The following is a 20362-nucleotide window of genomic DNA, read 5'->3' on the forward strand; positions in this document are numbered from 1 at the left end:
TAATAAATATCTGTGAAATGAATTAATAAATGAATGAATGATGGCAGTTTGAAGATGTTCCAAATAGCCAATAACATCTGTAAGTATGCACAGAAATAGGCCATAAGTTTCCTTGACTGGGAGGGCAAAAAGGGACCACAGTGCATTAAGTAATTTGAGGACCCTTTGCTGTCTCTCCTACTTAATTGTTCAGCCCTGGACACACAGGGAATCCAGCTCTCCTTAAAACACTCTCCTCTCTCAATTTATTTGACAACATAGACTTGGTTTCCCCCTACCTCACTGGGTGCTCTTTTTCCATGTCTTTATTATCCTTTCTCTTCTTTCTAGAGGTTGGACTTCCTCTCGCCTTTATCTTGGATCACCTTGCCTCTCTCTTTATGTTTTTTCCACAAGTGATATTATTTATGCCTGTGGCTTTCTTTACACAACAATCATATGCTCACAAATGTCACAAGTGTAAATATGATTTGCATCTCTCCTCTGCACTCCAGACTCAAAAACCTTATTGTCTACCTGGGTCTCAAATTGGATCTCTAATATTTATCTCGAAATCAACATGCATAACATATAACTTCATATTCCTTATCATCCTCAAGAGCCTGTCTTCTGTTATACCAGTCTTCCCAATAATGGAAGCCATGGGAACGCTCCCTACAAACCTCCAAAAACAGGAAATGTGGGACTAAAGTCCCAAAATACTGAACTCTGAAATCTATGCATACATTTGTTCTGAGGCCAAGCTTCTCATGTACTGCTCACAGACAAGACTGAGTGCAGCAAGGGGAATATGGGATTCTGAGAGTTGGATTTGTCTTAAGGACTCCCTGATGGCCTTGCTGAACTCCCTGTTCTGCATTTCAATCTAATATGCTTCCACTCAACCTTCTTTCTTCCCTTGCTCCTGCATTCCAGGTGAAACCTACAATGTGATCTGATGGCCCTTCCAGCCTTTCCTTGCGCCCACCTTATTTTTTTTCACAGGTGTTTCCCCTAATTAAATCCTTGCATATTTAATACTATCTTGGGGTCTGCTTTATAAGGGGACACAGATTAACACAAGTGGTCCAAGAAAAGGGGTAACCTGAGAACATAGGCAATAAGATGGGGATTTGGTACTGGCTTACCTGTTGCCCAATAGGTGAAAATATGGGGCCTGTTGGTAGGTGGAGCATGGGTAGTCCCTGGCATGAGTTGATGGCTCAATTGATAAAGTTTCTTAAGCTGTGATCTGGGAAAATATTCTGGAGAGAGATAATTTTTTGATGGGTGTCATGATGCTGGCATTTCAAGAATATGGGGAGTACAATGCTTATAAAATCAACAGAGTTGGCTGATTAATGCTGTGCTGTATTGCCACCCTGTAGAAAAATGATGACAGGCTGTTAATAGTTAACAGCTAAGTGCAAGAAGGGTCTCCTTTTATCTGGTAGCACAAGGGCAGACATCACTGAAGAGCAGGTTGACGACCAAGATATGAGTCCCAGAGATCCAGAGATATCTTAGTCTCAGTCAGTTATGTAAAGATCAGAGTCCTGGTGGTGAAAACCTGGAGTCTGCTATATGGAATGGAGACAACTGCATAGATAACCTCTAGAATCTCTGGGCTTGCAGATGTGGCTCTCCCTTCTTTAGAAAGAGCAAGCACTTATGCCATGCTGGAAGATGTACAAGGCCACAGGTGCCCCCCTCAGGATCTTCCACCATCTCCTTTGTTGGCTACCGGGCCCATAAATAGGTTTAAATTCCAGCATAATCTGACTGGAAATGGGCTAGGCCTACAAGGAAAGAAAGACACTTTATATCTAAAGAATTATTAGTACTGGCAAGAGCCAAGGTAATAGCCCTGGGATTGGATTCTGAAGGGGCTTGCTCAAGAGAGCCAGGATAGGATAGGCAAGACTGGATAGGCAAGAATTCATTAATGTTGATACTTTCCATAGACAAAGGATTTAACGTCCCAGCAAGGTCCCAGGGCATGGAACAAAATTTGAGTTGGGTGTGTGGTGGCTTGGAGCTTTGTACCCCCGAAAAACATGCTCTTAAACTTAATCCATTCTTGTGGGTATAGACTTATTGTAAATAAGATCTATTCAAGATGTTACTTCAGTTAAGATGTGGCCCAAATGAAACAACTTGGGTTTTAATCTGGATTACTGCGATTCTTTATAAACAGAGTGAATATCAGATGGGAAAAAAAGCCAGAGGAGCATCTAGAAGTTGAAAGTCAACAGAACTTGGAAAAGAAAGGAGAAACCAGAAGAGGCCCCATGTGAATTACCATGTGACAGACAAGCCAAGCATCAAGGATTGCCAATCCCCAACCCCACACCTTCCAGGAGAAATCATTGCCTTGATGATGCCTTGATTTGGGGCTTCTCCTAGCCTCAAAACAGTGAGCCAATAAATTTGCATTGTTTATGCCAACCCATTGCATGGTATTTTCTTTAGCAACCAGGAAACTGAAACAGTTTTTGGTACTGAGAGTGAGGTGCTGCTTTTCCAAATACTGAAAAATGTGGAATAGGCTTTGGAATTGGGTTACAGGCAGAGGCTAGAAGAATTATGAGGGCTCAAAAATGAGGAAGAGTTGTAGAAAAATTTGTATTGTCTTAGAGAATACATAATTTGTCATGAACAAAATGTTGGTCGAAATATGGATGTTAAAGGTACTTCTGATAATGCCTTAGAAGGAAATGATGGATGTGTTTTTGGAAACTGGAGGAAAGGTGATTCTTGTTACAAAGTGGCAAAGAACCTGCCGAAATTGAGTTCTGATGTCAGATGGAAGGCAGAACTTGAAAGCGATGAACTTAGATATTTAGCCAAAGAGATTTCCAAGCTAGTTGTGAAAGATGCAGCTCAGCTTCCCCTTGAAGCTTTTAGTAAAATGCAAGAGGAAAGGGATGAGCTGGTAACAGAAATCTTCAGCACAGAAAATAGATTGATGATTCAGAAAATTCTGAGCATATCCAGATAGTGTGCTCTGAGACTAGGGCCAGAAGGAGCTCTACCAGGGACCTCCTTGAGCTTCCAGAAAGTGGTTTTCTGAGGAATAGGGCTCCATATGAAGGTTTAATTGAACATGGATCCAGTCAGCCATTTTAGCAGAAGTCAGGATTGAAAATGCAGTTATGCAGGGAGGATCTGTGGAAAGTTATATTTTCTAATGATTTGGGCTCCTCTGAATGGCCCACAAAACTGACAAGGTTTTTGTGAAATTTGTGTGAGCAGAGCCACAGCCAGCCTGGACTAAAAGGGACAGAGAAGGGATAAATAGAAGGAAGAATTCCATCTGTACTTTGGCCAGCCAGCTCCTCCTGGGGAGTTCATTGAAAACCTTCGTTGGAGTTCCTAGCTTGTGGCCTGCCCCATGGAATTCAAACTTGCTAACCCCCAATGTTACGTGAGCCAATTCCTTTAATAAATCTCATAGTATTTACCATATTGCCTGACTGTTTTGTTTCCCTGGAGAAACCTGACTAATACAGAGTGAGTCTCAGAAGCCAGGAAAAAGTGATGGCCAATACTAAAGTAAGTGGAAAGACCTGATCAGTTCTAGAAAAAAGTAGAGGAAAGAAAAAGAGGCTGAGTGAAGCAGGCATGGAGGATGGAGGACCCATCAGAGTCTTATGCTCTAGGGGAGGGACGAGAAGACATACTGTTGACCAAGCCATCAGGAATGTTCTGGTGAGAATGATGCCAGCATCACTAAAGAGGTAAGTGGTTTATTACTCAGCAGGTCAGGGCTGATAGTAGGAGAGACATTCATGAAGCTGGGATCTTTAGCATCCATGGGGATGGTGGGCCCTTGAAGCAATAAGGACCAGGTGGCAGAATTTAAACACCAGAAGCTAGGAGACCAAAAACATCATAATGACTATCAAGGTCAGAGGGGCAGTCAAGAGGGCTTGACCTATAGGGATCGATAGAGTTGAGTATGGTATCCCTAGAGGCAAAGGAAATGAATAGACAACAAGGGTGCCACTTAACATCAGTAACTAAAAATAAAAACAAGAATTAAGGAGCAAGAAGCTGAAGGTAGTTGATCCAATAAAAAGTCATGATCTGTTGTGACCTGAACAAAGTTTCAGATTTGAAACCCAATGATTTAAGAGGTATCCTGGTCCTTAAGGAGAAGTTTCCATAATGAGTTTCAAAGTCCTTCCCTCAAAGGACCTATGGTCATTGACTCAGGAGACTCTACAGTAGAAAAGGAGAATAAAAGACATTTCTAGGACTATTGGGCACAGTTGATGTTGATACACAGCGACGAGTGTTATCATGCCCGCCTCTTGTTAGAGTGAGGACTTACAGGCAAGGTAACAAATGGAGTCCTGGATACAGTTTGGTTTACATTGGGCTCACTGGTTCTGTGAACACATCCAGTGGTCATTGACCCAGAATCCAAAGGCATAATTGCTCTTAATATACTTGGAAGTTGGAATACACATTAGATCCCTAGTCTCTGAAGTAAGAGCTTTCATATTAGGGAAGACCAAATGGAAACCTTGGAAACTGCCTGAACAAGATAGTAAGTAGAAAAAAAACTACATATCTTGGTTGGGAAGGGGATAACAGGAACTCAGTTGTCACCATTAAAGATCTAAAGAATGTAGGAATGGTTGTAATTATTATATCTCCATTTACTTTTCCAGTCTGGCCCCTGCATAAAATTGGTGGATTCTGAAGAATGACTGTAGACTACCACAATGTTAACCAGGTAGTAATCCTGATTGCAGATACTGTGCTTGACACAGTATCATTACTAGAGCAAATTAATAAACCCTCTGGTATGTGGCATGTGGTCATTGATGTAGTGAATATGTTATCTTCCATTCTAATTAGCAAAGAGTGTCAGAAATAGTTCTTATTCACATGAGATGGACAGTATTCATTTACAATTTTGCTGCAGTGCTGTTAACTTTCTCGCAGCCCTCTGTCATAATACAGTCTGGAAAGATGTAGGCCACTTGGACATCCCATGGAAAATATCACACTGATCCACTGCATTGATGGCATTATGCTGACTGTAGTGACAGGCAACAAGTGGCTAATAGGCTGGAGGTCTTAAGACACATATGCTCCAGAGGGTGGAAAATAAATCCTATGAAGTTGCAAGGACATGCAACTTCAGTGAAATGTTTAGGGTTCCAGTGGTCAGGGGTAGGCTGGGATATCCCTTCCAATGTAAAAGACACATTGCTGCATCTTAAATACCCTACCACAAAGAAGGAATCACAGCAGCTTGTAGGCCTCTTTGAATTCTGGAGGCCTAGAATTCCACACTGGGAATATTGCTTCAATCCATATACCTGACAACATGGAAGTCTACCAACTTTGAGTGGGACCTAAGAAGGAGAGGGCAGTGGAGCAGATTTGGATCACAATGCAAACAGCTCTGTAGCTTGGGCCATACAATCCAATAAAGAGCATAGTATTGGAGGTATCAGTGGTAGGGAAGGATGTAACCTGGAGCATATACTCCAGTAAAATAATCACAATGTAACCCCCTGGAATTCTTGAACAAGACCATGCCATTTATAGCAGAGAATTATATGCCTTTTGAGAAACAACTCTTGGAGTGTTACTGGACCTTGGGAAAAAGAACATTTGACCATGGGACACCAAGTGAACATGCATCCAGAACTTTCTATCATGAGCTGAGTTCTGTCGGACCCAACAAGTCATACAGACTGATGTGCCTAGCAGCAGTCTATCATGAAATCAAAATGATACATCCTTAATTGAACCCTGGCAAGTTGAGAGGGCACAAGTAAGTGGTATGAGCAATTGTACCAGTGCCCCTTCCTTGGCTTGCACCTACAGCCTTATGGGGACTCCCGAATGATTGACTGAAAGAAGAGGAAAATCCTTGGGCTTGATTTCTGGGTGGGTCAGAATGTCATATGAGTGCAAGCTGAAAATGGACAGTGGTTTCATTAAACCACATTCAGGGGTAATCTTTTAAGATAGTGGCGCCTGAAATCTTCCTACTGGATGAAGCCACAAGTAGTGTGTCTGGTCATCCACTTTATGTAGAGGGAGAAGTGGCCCAATGAAGAATATTTATAGATTCCTGGGATGTGGGTAAATGCCTGGTTATCTGATAAGGGACCTGGAAAGGCAAGGACTGGAAGATTGGAGACAAAGAGATCTAAGGATGAGGTATGTGGATGGATATATGGGAGTAGGCATGAAGTGTGCAAATGTTTATATCACACATTAATGTCTACTGAAAACAAAGTAGAAAAAAATGACTCAGACGGTTGACATCACTCAACCTTTGTCATCAGCCACTCCAGAACTGGCTTGATGGGCTTATGAATGGAGTCGCCATAGTGGCAGAGATGGAGGCTACATGTGAGCCCAAGAGCATGGACTTCCACTAACCCAGCTGTTGCTTTCTAACCTGTTAGCAACATAGACCAACACTGTGTCCCCTGTATGATACCATTCCTGAAGGAGACCAATTAATCACGTAGTAGGAAGCTGACTGCATTGGGTACTCTTATCCAGGAAGTTCCAGTTTATCCTCCTAGTGATAGATACCTATCCTGGTATAAGTTTGGCTTTCCTGTCAGCAGAGACTCAGCCAGCACCACTGCCTGTATACCACACAGCATAGTGTCTGACCAGAGTACCCACTTTGCAGAAAAGAAGGTACAAGACTGGGCCCATATCCATGGGGCCCACTTTCCATATCACATGACACACCATCCAGAGGGAGCTGGTCTCATAATGCCAGAACAGTCTTCTAAATATGCGATTGCAGTTTCTGCTCAGAAGAAATACTCTGAAAGAAGGGGAGCAGTCTTCTCTGATGCAGTATGTTTGTTAAATCAGAGACTTCTATATGGTGCTGTGTCTCCCTTGGGAAGGTACATGTACTTGGAACCAAGGGTTGGAAACAAGAGTGGCCCCACTGCACCATTCCCAATGTGCTTTCTATCCCCACAATTCTGGGCTCTGCAGGGTTGGAGGTCCTATTTCCCAAAGGAGGTGCACTCTTTCCAGGGGATACAGGATGGGTCCCATTGAACTACAAGTTGGACCTGATATCAGGGTACTTTGGATTCCTCATGCCTAGAGATTAGCAAGCAAGAAGTCACCATACTGGCAGGGTAATTGGTCATGATCAGCTGTTGGGGGTAGGGCTGCTTTTACAAATTGAGAGCTGGAAGGAATTCTGTGTGGAACTCAGACAATCTACTTGGGTACCTCCTGACTCTCCATTGCTCCACTTTGACTGTGAATGGACAAGTGCAGCAACCCTAGGCAGAGAAGAGAGTGATTCTCAAGGGTTCAGATCACTCAAGAATGTGAAGGTTTGGGTCACACCACCAGGCAAGCCACCAAGACCTGCTGAGGAGATGGCTGGGGGTGAGATGAATCTAGAATGGAGAGTGGGGGAGGGAGAAGATGAATTCCAGTTGTGGTCCCAAAAACAACTGCACTGACTGGGGTTGTAATTCATCCCACTAACCTTTTGAGTTCACCTCAGGAAGACAGGCACATGGGAACCATGGAGGTGCTGCTCCATGAACCTGTGTGGAAAAATAGGTCTGTGTGTCCTTAGGGGTGGGCAGTGGCAGCCATGAGAATATACTTCATAGATCCCCTACTACAGGGAGCATAATTGATCAAGGTCCTCAGCTGCTGTGTTTTGAAATCTATCAACATATTTGTTCTGGGGCCAGGCTTCCCATGGGCTGCTCCCAGCCAATGAGTGTGAGAGGGATACTAAAGCAGGCCCATTCCTGGGAGATATGGGGCTCCTTTGATAGCTGACTTTGACTCTAGAACACCCCAGTAGTACTGCTCAAACATTCTTAGACTTCATAGCACTCTAGAATGCTTCCACCCAAATGTCCTTCCCTCTCCCCTTCCCTTGGAATCTGGTGGCTCTTCTGGTTTTCCTTATCGTGGTGTCTGTTTCTCAGAGGGCCCAAACCAGCATAACTATCATGAGAAACCATATATCTTTAATCTAGATGTTCAAACCAAAAACCTAGGAGTTTTTGTTTGTTTTTTTTTTTTGCATTTGGTCTCTCCTTGTACTTCACCCACCCCGCCCCCCAACTTGCCCCAGCTAGAGGCCCTGTTGGATCTCTCTCCAAAATATATCTTAAATCCATCTACTTCTTTCATCTTCACTACTATACTTAGCCTGAACCATGATCATCTCTAATTTGGACTATTACAAGAGCCTCCTAAATTGTTTGCTCTCTCTTGTCCTGCTACCATCCTCCCTTTCTACAGGGAAATCAAAGTGATTTTTTAAAAGTTAAATGGAATTTCTTCTCCCTGTTTAAAACACTCCAGTGATTTTCCTCTCCTTTTAACATCAAGCTCCAAGTCCTAACATAGACTACAAGTCCTGCATGACCTGTCCCTTCCCTCTCTTTTGAACCACATCTACCCTCCCCCCAGTAGCTCATCAGCCTCCTTGAATTCTGATGGTGTTAGAACATGGCCAACAGTTTTTTTGCCTCGGGGTCTTTGCACTAGCAGCCCCTTTTTCTACAACTTTCTCTTTTTGGATCTTTTCATGGCAGATTCCTGTTTTTCATTCAGCTTTCAGTACAAATATCTCTCAGTGATATTTCCTGGCCACCCAGGGTCAAGTATAAAGTAAGTGTCCCCTAACACCACAACGCATGGTAATTCTATCTCAACACCTCATTTTTCATTAATTTATTTTTTTCTTCCTATTACCTATTCCCTCAAATAGACTTTAAGATTGATGATGTCAAGAATTAAGTGTACCTTGTTCATCATTAAATGCCCAGTGTCAAACACAGCAAAAGGCACATGGTAGATGCTCAAAAAATATTTGTTTATTGAAGGCATTTTGTCACCCATTTTCCCAACTAAAGCAATATTTCATTATATGGATGTAATGTTGATAAAGGAAATTGAATAATATTTTAGATAGCAGTTCAACTATAGCTTTATAAGAGAGATGCTATTTTAAACTCCATAGAGGCAGTAAATCACAATTCATGAGGACATTTTGGTTGATAAAGTGACAGCAGGGTGATGGAGAGAATGATGACAGAGGCATAATGATCCAGGAATTCATTCCTTATGAGAATATCATTAAAAATATATATCATTTACATCACTATGAAAATTATACATGCCCATGGTAGATAATTTGGAATATGTATTTATGCTACTCAGCAATAACATCTCTTCCATCTTTGTGGTACTATTTCCCAGTCTTTCTTTTAGAGTAAATTGGGTGTACAGTTCTGTATTTTGCTTTATTCTCATTTATATTATAAAATAAACATCTGCCCATATGTTCCCAAATAAAATTTAAAGACCTGCATTTTATGTGATCATAAATTATTTTATCCCATTCCCCTATTATTGAATGTTTAAATTTTTCTCAGTTTTTTATGATACAATAATTGTTGGAGGAACATCTTCATTCATTAATAATGTCCATATTTCTGATTATTTGTTTATGATATAGTCCTCAAAGTGTAATTTCTAAGTCAAAATATTTGAGCTTTTTGAAAGTTGCTATAGATTTTCTTTCCATAACTGATAAATTTTGTACTAATTCACACTCCCACCAGCAATATTTGGTGCTCATTGAGTGTTATTGTGCTTTTGAATCTTTGATAATTTAGGTGACATATCATCTTTATTTAATTTTGTATTTCCTTGATTACAATTTTCAATGTTTATTTTACAGTTTAGTCTGTCTTATGATTACATGGCCATGCCCTTTGTTTAGTTCCTATTTTTTCAATTAACATCTCAGTTTGCTCATATTTAGCATAGTTTTAATTGTAAAATAATAAATGATTCTAAAATTTCTAAGTGGCATATAAAGTAAAAATCTACATTTCCCATATGTGTCTACTGTTTGCATTGTGCTTGATGCTAGTTTATTTTATTTTTTATTTCATATAGCATTTTTTTGAGCATGAATCAAAATTGAATTGGTAGGGCATTGTTCTTATTGCAGCCTCCACGATATCTTTTTCTGTGCTCTTAAAAATGTAGAGAAAGTATTTTATTCTAATGCAGAGACATCAGGTGCCCACCCATTCATCCATTTACTAATTTATTCATTCATACATTTATTATTTTAATGAGTACCCCATGGAGAGAATTTGGAAATTTTCCAAAGTCATTTTAGAGGTGATTGGTCTGGGACAGGGCTATCAATATGTCCAGCTGTAAAGAGTCAAGTAGCAGGCAAATAGCTGCCTCCCTCCACCCATCCCATCCCATTCTTCCACTCCCCCCCATACACCAATTATGGCTGTGGGGAATTCCTGTCCTAGGGTTCCTTATCCTTTCTCCTCATTTCAGAGCCTTTTGATTTGTATTGAGAGGGCTGTGGTGAGGTTTTGTGAGCTTGATTTTGGGGTGAGGTAGAGCTGCTTTTCTGATCAGTTTATTCCATGACTCATCACCTCATGATGAGTTGGTGTAGAAGGAGTCCCATCCCCTTTCTCCTGAATGGAGTATCCTCTTCTTCTGAACTTCAGGTATGTCTGGGGACAGGATATGTTTGTCCCAGCACTGGGACTAAGGTAACAGGACCTGACTGGGACCACATTAAGATGAGGTGAGTGAGTTGTGCAAATATAGAGTTGGATCCTTCCATTTTTAAAATTTTGATATTTTATCCTCTTTGGGATTTTTTCCCCATTAACTTAGAATTGTAAAAATATTGCATTAAAATGTTATCAATCTTGATTACTGAGGATTTTTTTTTGACACCACTCCCTCTTAAATTTTTTTGCCTGGGGTGAGTGTATCAGTTGCCTCATCATAGACTTTGTTCCCTAGAGATGGAGGGGGCTTATTGGCATCTTTGGGCTCCTCTAGTTCCTCTGATGTTAACCAAAGCTGGCAGATTCCAAAATCTACCCCCAGCTGTCACTTTGGAGACAGCTTTGGCTTCCTGTCATATCCATCTGCTCTAGCACTGGTGGGTGCCACGTGTGCGAGTGTTTGTCCTGGTCTGTGTATATCCTGTGACCAATCAGCTATTTTATCCATTTGGCATTAAAATGGTGGCAAAACAGTAAAGGCAATAGCAAAAGGAACTTGGGAGATCTCCACAGACTTCTTTGGTTTAAGACCTGGGGCAGGGGAGAAAGCATGACACATTTCTTCCAAGACTCTGAAGCTGCAGGGGCCTGCAGAAGACACTACATCACAATCTATCATGGGGATTCACAACCTTGGCTGCATATTACAATCACCTGGAGAGCTTTCTAAAGTACCTATGCCTGGGCCCTATCCCCAGATTTTCTTTTATTTGGTCTGGGATGGGGCCTGGGTCACTGGGGTTTTTAAAAGATCCCCAGATGATACTAAAGTGTAACAAAGCTTGAAAACCAGTGTGTCTTTCGTTACTCAGATGCCAGTAGAATCTCATTCTGAAGGTCTTGGAAAGCAGATCACTATGCATCTGAGGAACAAAGTAAATGAACAGTTTCTAAGGTCTACAGCTCAAATTTGTAGCAGCAGGAGAAAGGATGGGGAGCAGGGTTCAGTGTCTCTACAAATTTAGACTGTTATATGACCCAATAATATTCATTATTGATGTCAGGAGCTGATTCCTCTATTACCCCCCAGGCAATCCAGTTTTGGTAAAGTTTTGTTTCTGAGGTGAGTTGTTAAATGTGTAATCCTGATTTGTGCTTGTGGTAGTAACTTGATGGCTTTCTGAGAAATTTTTTTTTTGTATTCTGAGTCTCTGTTAAATCCCAGTGGATGGTCAATGCAGTTTTCCCTGACCAAGGAATGAAAACTGTCCATGTGCCCTATAGTTTCCATAAGATCATCAGATTTGTCAAACACATCTCATGGCAATCCATCTAGCAGATTTATTGTTTTCCTTTATAGCGAGTGTTGAAAATAACTTCATAAATAAGAAATTAATAAACTCTTTCTTGATTTGATAATATAATTTATCAAGTAATCAGATTTGAATCTAAATAGTCTCATCAATTAGTTTTCTAAATGTATTTTAAATATACATGTAGGACTTTTTCCAGAATATCTGTTCTCCATGGGGCATACCTGTTAGACAATTTGGTGAGTGTTTTGAATATCTTGAGAGACGTATGTTTCTTCTGCAAGTTTCAGATTACTGTGTCAAATTTTTAGTGGATATTGATCTCTTTTTCTGTCTTCAGAAGTTTCCTCCGTTTTAGAGTTGGAAATAAGAGAGTACTAATGTCGGAGAGTGGCAGATATTGCTTCTCAGGTCAGCAGTGACCATAACCACTTGAAGAAGCTGAAATGGCTTCTGTCTTCATTACCCTAATAGGACTTTGAGGACTATTAGGGCAATTGAGATTAATTGTTCCATTACTAATTCACTTTCATGCTAAACCAAACCACAGATCACTGAAGAGATTAAGGTGTTCCAAATAATATGTAATTGCTACTGTCTGAGAACAATGAGACACTATTTTATGGTTACTTGCAATGAGTTTGGTTTCAGTCTTTGCTGGGTAACCACAACTTTCTGTGGCCCCAATTATACTGCTGAAACTGATCACCATCTTGTCCCCTATTCTGAGGTTTATTAAATGCAGCTCTTGTTCTGTTGAGGTCTCATGGGGATAGTGGGGTAATGGGATGCCAGGTCCTTTCATACATTTTGGAATTCTTTAAAGAATAATATTTATGAAGCATTGCACTAAGGAGAGAGGACTTCCTTAGGGAGACTTTGAGTCATGGTAATTACTTAGGGAAATACTGATGAAATATGTTTTTGTCTTGGTTCACAATGGCATAATGGTAAATCTACCTGGCACTTCCACTTAATTGCTACTTAACTTTAGAGAGGTAACTTAGCCTCTGTTTTCATGTCAACATACTGGATTTGAACCAGGTGATCTTGAAGTTCTTTTTCAGCTCAAATATTCTATGATTTTTGATGTCTCACTAAAATTGGGTGGATTGATGTGTGAAGTTTTTACTTTATATCTAGGGAGAGAGAGTCAGTTTTTCTGATGACAAATTCACCATAGTGATGCTGTAATGTTACTATTTTTGTACTTGTGAAACTTGTTTTTTCTAAAGAGCTTAATGCATTTTGACATTTCCGATACTTTTATTATCTCAGAAGCTGTCTACGCTTTATTTCATTAATTCTCAACATGTTCATTTGAGCAAAGGTGATAGAAAGGTTATTAACCTTGTTTCACAGGGGAAAAAACAAGGGAAGTTAAATTGCATTCTTCAAGGCATTGGGGCGGGGGAACAAGGTAGAATGAGGACTAGGACTCAACCAGAAGAGTGGAGGGGAAGAATGAGAGAAGGAAGAGAGCTTGCTGTAGTATTGGGTATGAGGTGTGGGGACAGTGGAGATGGGGCTGGTTGCCAGGACAGATTGAGTTAAACCTGAGATTGAGATTAAGAAGTAATTGACAAGAATGATCAGCTTGATCGTGATTCTGTCCGCTCAACTCAGACTGTAAGATCTTTCCTAAGAATTAGCTGCTTAGCGTGCAGGTGGACCTAATATACTTTATACTAATATACTTTTTACACAACATCTAATTTTCCTATGAAGTCTTTATAGCAACATTAATTGCTAAGACTTACTGAGTACTTATTAAATCAAGCACCGTGACTGGAATTTTGCATGCATTATATTGGTTAAATCTTCATGGGTAGGTGTATTAGTTAGGGTTCTCTAGGGAAACAGAATCAATGAGAGATATCTATAAATGTAAGATTTATAAAAGTCCAAATTCCGTCAGGCAGGCAGCAACCTGGTGACTCCAATGAAGATGTTCAATGAACTCCTCAGGAAATGAACTGGCAACTTCAACGAATGTGTTCGATGAACTCCTCAAGAAACGAACTGGCAACTTTGACAAACTCCTCAGGAAATGCTTCGCTGGTCAGCTGAAGAAGAAGTGACGGTCCTCTATCTGTCTCGCTTAAAAGTCTTCAGCTGACTGAATTAAATCCAGCTGACTGCACTCTCTCATTGTGGAAGACATGCCCTTTGTTGATGTCATCAGTCACAGCTGCAGCCAATTGACTGATGATTTAATAAACCAGCCTGTTGGTTTATTAACCAGCCACAAATGTCCTCGCAGTAATGGTTAGGCCAGTGCTTGCTTGACCAGACACCTGGGTACCATCACCTGGCCAAGTTGACACATGAACCTAACCATCACAGTAGGTATCCTATTATTATGTCCATTGTACAGGCAAAGAAAATGGAATTTAGAGTGGGTAAATGTCTTGGCCCTTGTCACACAGTCAGTAAGTGGTGAAGCTGGCAACTGAACCTTCATCTATCCCAGTTCAAATCTGCTCTTTACAAAATCATGCTCTAATGCTTTTCCAATAACTGATAGTCTAACAGTTTAAAAAATACATTTCAATTATCTTATGAGAATTTTGAGACCTCTGTCACTTGACATGGTTTCAGTGTTGATAATGACTGATACTCTATGGAACCATAATTCCTCATCAGGCAAATTAGATTTACTTGGCTTGCCTGTGGGTATAGTGAGCTTATTTTCTCAAGTCAAAATTGTTACATATGGTGTGTCAGAGTAGACAGTTCTCATTGCCTAGACTCTATTTCCCATATATTTTGATACATCCTATTATGCCATCACCTCCCATGCCTGCTCAAATCCTTAAATCTTCTCCTGCCCTCTGGAATTCATGGTCAGTTATCAGCAACATCTCTTGTACCCTCAATCTCTTTTCTGAAAGCTCCCTTCACCTTCTGGATCTAATGGAAACCTGGCTGTCCTTTGAGGATGCTGCTTGCCCTGCAACCATCTCACCTGGTGGATGTTTTCCTCTTCTGCATCTGCCATACCACTGGGTCTGGAGATGGAGAAGACCATTTTTCTCCCTTACTCCCTAATAAACCCTGGCTTTGAATCTCACTTCCCATTATCCTACCCTGTTTTGTCATGAACTCCTGGGTCATTTCTTCTCATTCCTCAAAGAGTTTAGCTCCTGGTTCCCTGATCCTCACTCCAACTCTACTCTTGTAATAATTCTTGATGATTTTAATGTCTACATGGGTGATCCTCTCAATAGTGGGTGTTTCAGTTTGCTAAAGCTACTGAATGCAATATGCCAGAAATGAATTGGCTTTTTCAATGGGGATTTATTAGGTTACAAATTTACAGTTCTAAGGCTATGAAAATGCCCAAATTAAGGCATCAAGAGGAAGATACCTTCTCTGAGGAAAGGCTGCTGGCATTTGGAGTTCCTCTGTCACATGGGAAGGCACATGTTGACATCTGCTGGCCCTTCTCTCCCAGTTCTGGTTTCAGTGGCTGTCTCCAAATGTTTCTAAGCATTTCTCTCTCAGCTCTCCTGCCTTACCTGCCTTTTATCCTCTCATATAGGACTCTAGTGAAGGATTACTACCCACCTTGAATGGGCTGGGTCACATCTCAATTGAAATAGTCTAACCAAAAGGTCCCACCCACAATAGGTCTGCCCCACAAGAATGGATTAAAAGAACATGGCCTTTTCTGGGGTAAATACCAGATTCAAACCAGCACACTAGGACTCAGTTTCTTATACCACTGCTTCTCCAAAGGATTCTGTCTTCCACCCCAGCTCAGCCCGTCACTCCCATAATCTGATCCTAGACTTTGTCATTACCAATAAAATGCAGCCTTTACATAAGTGCCATTTCATATTTCTCAGTCTGACCACCATCCTTTCTCTTTCCAGCTCACTCCCTGTGCTATGTATGTTATGTACCCCAGAAAAGGCCACGTTCTTTTAATCCGTTCCTGTGGGTGCAGACCTTTTGTGGGTGGGACCTTTTGGTTAGGTTGTTTCAATTGGAATGTGACCCACCCAATTCAAGGTGGTTCTTAATCCTTTACTGGAGTCCTTGATGAGAGGATAAAAGGCAGAAACACACACACACAGAGGGCAGAGAGAGAAGAAATGCCCAGAGAGGCAAGAAGGACCCACAGGAGCTGAGAGAGAGAGCCATTGAATCCAGAACCCAGAAGAGAGCATACATCGCCATGTACCTTCCCATGTGACAGAGGAACCCTGGATGCCAGCAGCCTTTCTTCAGAGAAGGTATCCTCTTGTTGAAGCCTTACTTTTGACATTTTCATGGCCTTAGAATTGTAACTTGTAAGTTAATAAATCCCCACTGAAAAGCCAACCCATTTCTGGTATATTGCATTCCAGCAGCTTTAGCAAACTGAGGCATCCCCCTCTACTACCCACCTCCAACAATCCTTAGTCCACACCGGGACTTCTAATCTATTGATCCTACTACCTTTTCCTTGTTCTTCACTCTCTCATGTCTTGTTCTCCTCATTCCTTAGATTAAATTCTGTGGTCTATCATTATAATCATTCCCTTGCATATATGTTCAACTTCTTTGTTCCTCTCTCCCTCCCTCTGTCCATCCTGAAAAAAGCAAAAACTGAAATTCTGTTTGACTCAGATCACTAGTCCTTACCAATACCCATGCACTTGAACATGGCTGATGGAAAACACCTGTAACCATGCTGCGTGCTCCAACTTTAAATTCATAACACCTAGTCTCAAGTGAACATTTAATATTGCCTTGAAGAACTAGCACCTGTTTCTAGTCCACTTTATTCTCCATTTTATTACTTCACTAAGAAAAGAGAAGCAATCAGAAAAGAATTTCCACAAGCCCCCAACATCGTTATCTACTGAGCTACCTGCATCTGGTCTGATTTTCTCTCTTTTCTCCCATTACTATGGTTGAACCTCTCTATTGCAGTAAATCCCACCCCCCCCACCTACTTGAGGACATATGTCCAGCAATTCTTCCCCCTCTGTCTTGAATTACCTATTTTCCTCATTATTATATATTTCCCATTAGCATCAAGCATGCTGTAACAATTCTCATGTAAACACAATCTTCCCTGTGGCCTTACATCCTTCTGCAGCTATTCCTGCATTTGCTGTCCTCTCCTACCCCCAAAACTACTTGAAATAGTTTAGATTTGTCTCCAATTTCTCTTCCCATATTCTCTCCTGAAACTACTCCAATCAGAAAGCAATTGAAGTCACCACTGTCAAGACCAATAGTTCATTTTGCTCTCTGCTCGTATTTTTTATTATAAGAGTTCTTAAACTTGTAGAAAAGCTCAAAGGCTAATATAACAAGCACACATGTAACTAAACTTATATTGAACAAATCTTAGCATTTGCAATATTTGCTTTGGATGTTTGCTTTTTGAAAAACTGATATACGGTGAAGACTACTTTATTCCCCAGCAGGATACCTTTCCTCACTCTCCATCCAGATTTAGCCACTCTCCTGAAGTTAGCATGTACCTTCTTATCCATGTGCTTTTATGCATTTGTTATAAAGACCTTTATTCATAAACAAAACATAGGCATATTTGTTCTAGCTCTGAAATGTACATAAATATAATCTTACTGTATATAATTATACTAGATTTTTGCAAATATGTTCATTAGTGAAATTGGTCTATGGTTTTCCTTTCTTATATTATCCTGATCTGATTTTGTACAGAGGTTGAATTAACTCCATAAAATGAGTCAGGAAGCTCTCCTTCACTTTCTCTATTCTTGACTAATTTGTACTAGATAGGATTTCTCTGTCCCTACATTGTTAGTTTAAACCAGGTTGGTGCTTCTTTGTGGATAAATTTTTGAATACTGATTAAATTTCTTTGGTTATATGTCTATTATGGCTTTCTATTTCTCCTTGAGTCCGTGTTGAAAATTCATATTTTTCTAGAAAATGTCCCATTATCTTGCTCTTTCCAAAATGTCTTTTAATTCTAGGGATAAGTCATCAGAGCTACCTCTGAGGCTCAGGCTACTCTGTCTCCTCTTCCAATGGGCCTCCTACAGTCCCATCACTGAGAGATATTTTATGCATTCAGTATAGGAGAGTTTGCCTTCATATGTTTTAAATTGTTTTTTTTTCAATATTACTTATTTTATAGAAATTTATTTGTTAAAAATTAATTTTAATTGAGCTCATTACTGGTTAATGGAACAATTTCCTATCAGACGTGAGATGATTAGAATTTTTGGCTTAATAGTGAATATATTTGTACTTAATTTCTGATATAGAGAAGCATATCTGGAGGTGGACAAGGGAATAATATTTGGGCAATTAAAACATTGTATATATGTGTATATACAGAGATAGGAATGTAAATTCAATAAACATAAAAATGTTCAGCATCACTATCAATTTGTGAAACACAGATTAAAATATTATCATGTTATGTTTCACAGTGGAACTTGGAAAAATAAATATATTATGAAAAACTATTTGAACACTCAGAGTCATTTATTGCAATGTATATTAATGCAATGCTTTCAGAAGGCAATTTATATTTATTAAAATCTTTGCTTCAGAAATGTGCCCTCCATGATATATTACAGGGAAATAATTGAAAAGGAGGAACAAACAGCTCTCTGCTGTTTATAAAATGAAAACTGTGACAAAACTTAAATATATGATGGTTTTGCTTTAAAATAAATCATGGCATATTCACTTCAGAATGATACAGAACTGCTAAGTTGTTCCTTATTAAGGTTATATAGAAAAACAGAAAAGTGTTCATGACATAATATTATGAATATGTTTATTCATCTTTTTACATCATCGTGCAAATAAGTAAAAACAATATATTGTCTATGGGTGAAAACTAGACAGAAGCCCAAGGAAATAAAACCTTTGTACTGGAGAGGAAATATTATGAGTACTTTGGAGGAGGGTGAGGATTGTCTATTTGTTTTAATATTTGGAGTTACCTTAATTAAGCTTTGGATTTTATTAGCCAACCAGGAAGTTAAATTTTAATTCAATCTTCCTTGAGCCTCAGAGACATTTAACCTCAGGTGAAAACTCAGCTATTTTTAAATAATTCTAAACTTATAGTAAAGTCCATTTCTGCACTCTGTTCAGTTATAACAGTCTCTCAGTCTATTCTTGAGCCCAGTAATATATTGCCATAATTACCGCAGCTTTGTAATAAATTTTAATATCTGATAGGGCTGATATTCCCAATCATCGCGTTTATCAGAATTTCCCTGGATAACCTCTCATGTTTATTTTTCACCATAAATTTTACTCTCACTCCATCAAGTTCCCAAATTGTTTTAATTTCAAGTGATATTGCATAGAACTTATAGTGATATATGAAAGAATTGACATTATTACCGTATTGTATCTCTGTATCCAAAAGCAAAATGTGCTTCTCTTTTTATTTGTTTCTTCTTTTATATCCTTCACTTGAGTTTTGTAGCTTTCTTCAGACAGTACCTATGCATTTTTTGTTGTTTATTTCTTTGTGTTTCACGTTTTGTGGTGGTTGTAAATAGAAATTTTTCTTTCATTATATTTCTAAGTTGATTGTCTTTTATCTATAGAAAAACTATCAACTTCTATATATTGGTTATGGAGTTAGTCACCTCACTTTTATTAGTTCTAGTTTTTTCAGTTTCTTCTTCGGGTTGGCTGAAAGACAAATCCTGTCATCTGCAAGAAATATTAATTGTGATTTTTTCCTAATATTCATTTTCATGACTTTAATTGTAATCAATCTTTGATCTCAGCAAAACCCCGTCGATCACTAAAGTCCCTGAATTATAGAGCACATGTTGTTATTGGTGTCACTCTAGAGTGGCCGTTAATTAAGCAGACCATATGGTGTGCTGTAGCAGGCCAGACAGGCCTGGGTTCATGACCAGTGAATTCTGAACACCTATACTGCACACAAACTCTAAAATGAATCTCACTGTGATTTTTCAATAGAGATGAAAAGGACACTGATTGAACATGCCAATTTGCCATTAAGTGTCCCAATTATCAAAATGGTAGAAGACAAAAAATTTAGTGATATATTATTGGGCTAAAAATGTGCCATAAATGAAGCCATTTTTATGGAGAAATGGAAGCTTTTTCCGGTATCACTCAACCATTCTGAAATCTTGAGTGAGCTCTGTTTCTACTGCCCTAACCAATAACCAAATAGACAAAATGGAACCCATGAGGAAGGGCGCTGGCCATTAGGGCTGGCAAGAAGAAGATAAATGTGAGTTGTAAACACTATTTTCACTAAAATAGAAGATACACTTCTTTAAGGATCACTCAATACAATATCCTATTTCCTCTCAGAAATTATTTTCTCTTGGCTAAAATGATGCCACGCCCTCCAATTTTTCAATCTGTCTCCTTTGTTGATTCCTTTTCTTTCCTTTTGCTTGAATTCTAACTGTTGGGGTGCCCCAGGGCTAGTTCCTGAGCCCTCTTCCTACTCTATGCTCTCTCTATCCTTAGGTGATGTTAACCATCTCCCTTGCTTCAGATACCATCTCTATGTTAATGATGCCC

This window comes from Choloepus didactylus, chromosome X (assembly GCF_015220235.1).
Source record: "Choloepus didactylus isolate mChoDid1 chromosome X, mChoDid1.pri, whole genome shotgun sequence".
In the NCBI taxonomy this organism is placed as follows: Eukaryota; Metazoa; Chordata; class Mammalia; order Pilosa; family Megalonychidae; genus Choloepus; species Choloepus didactylus.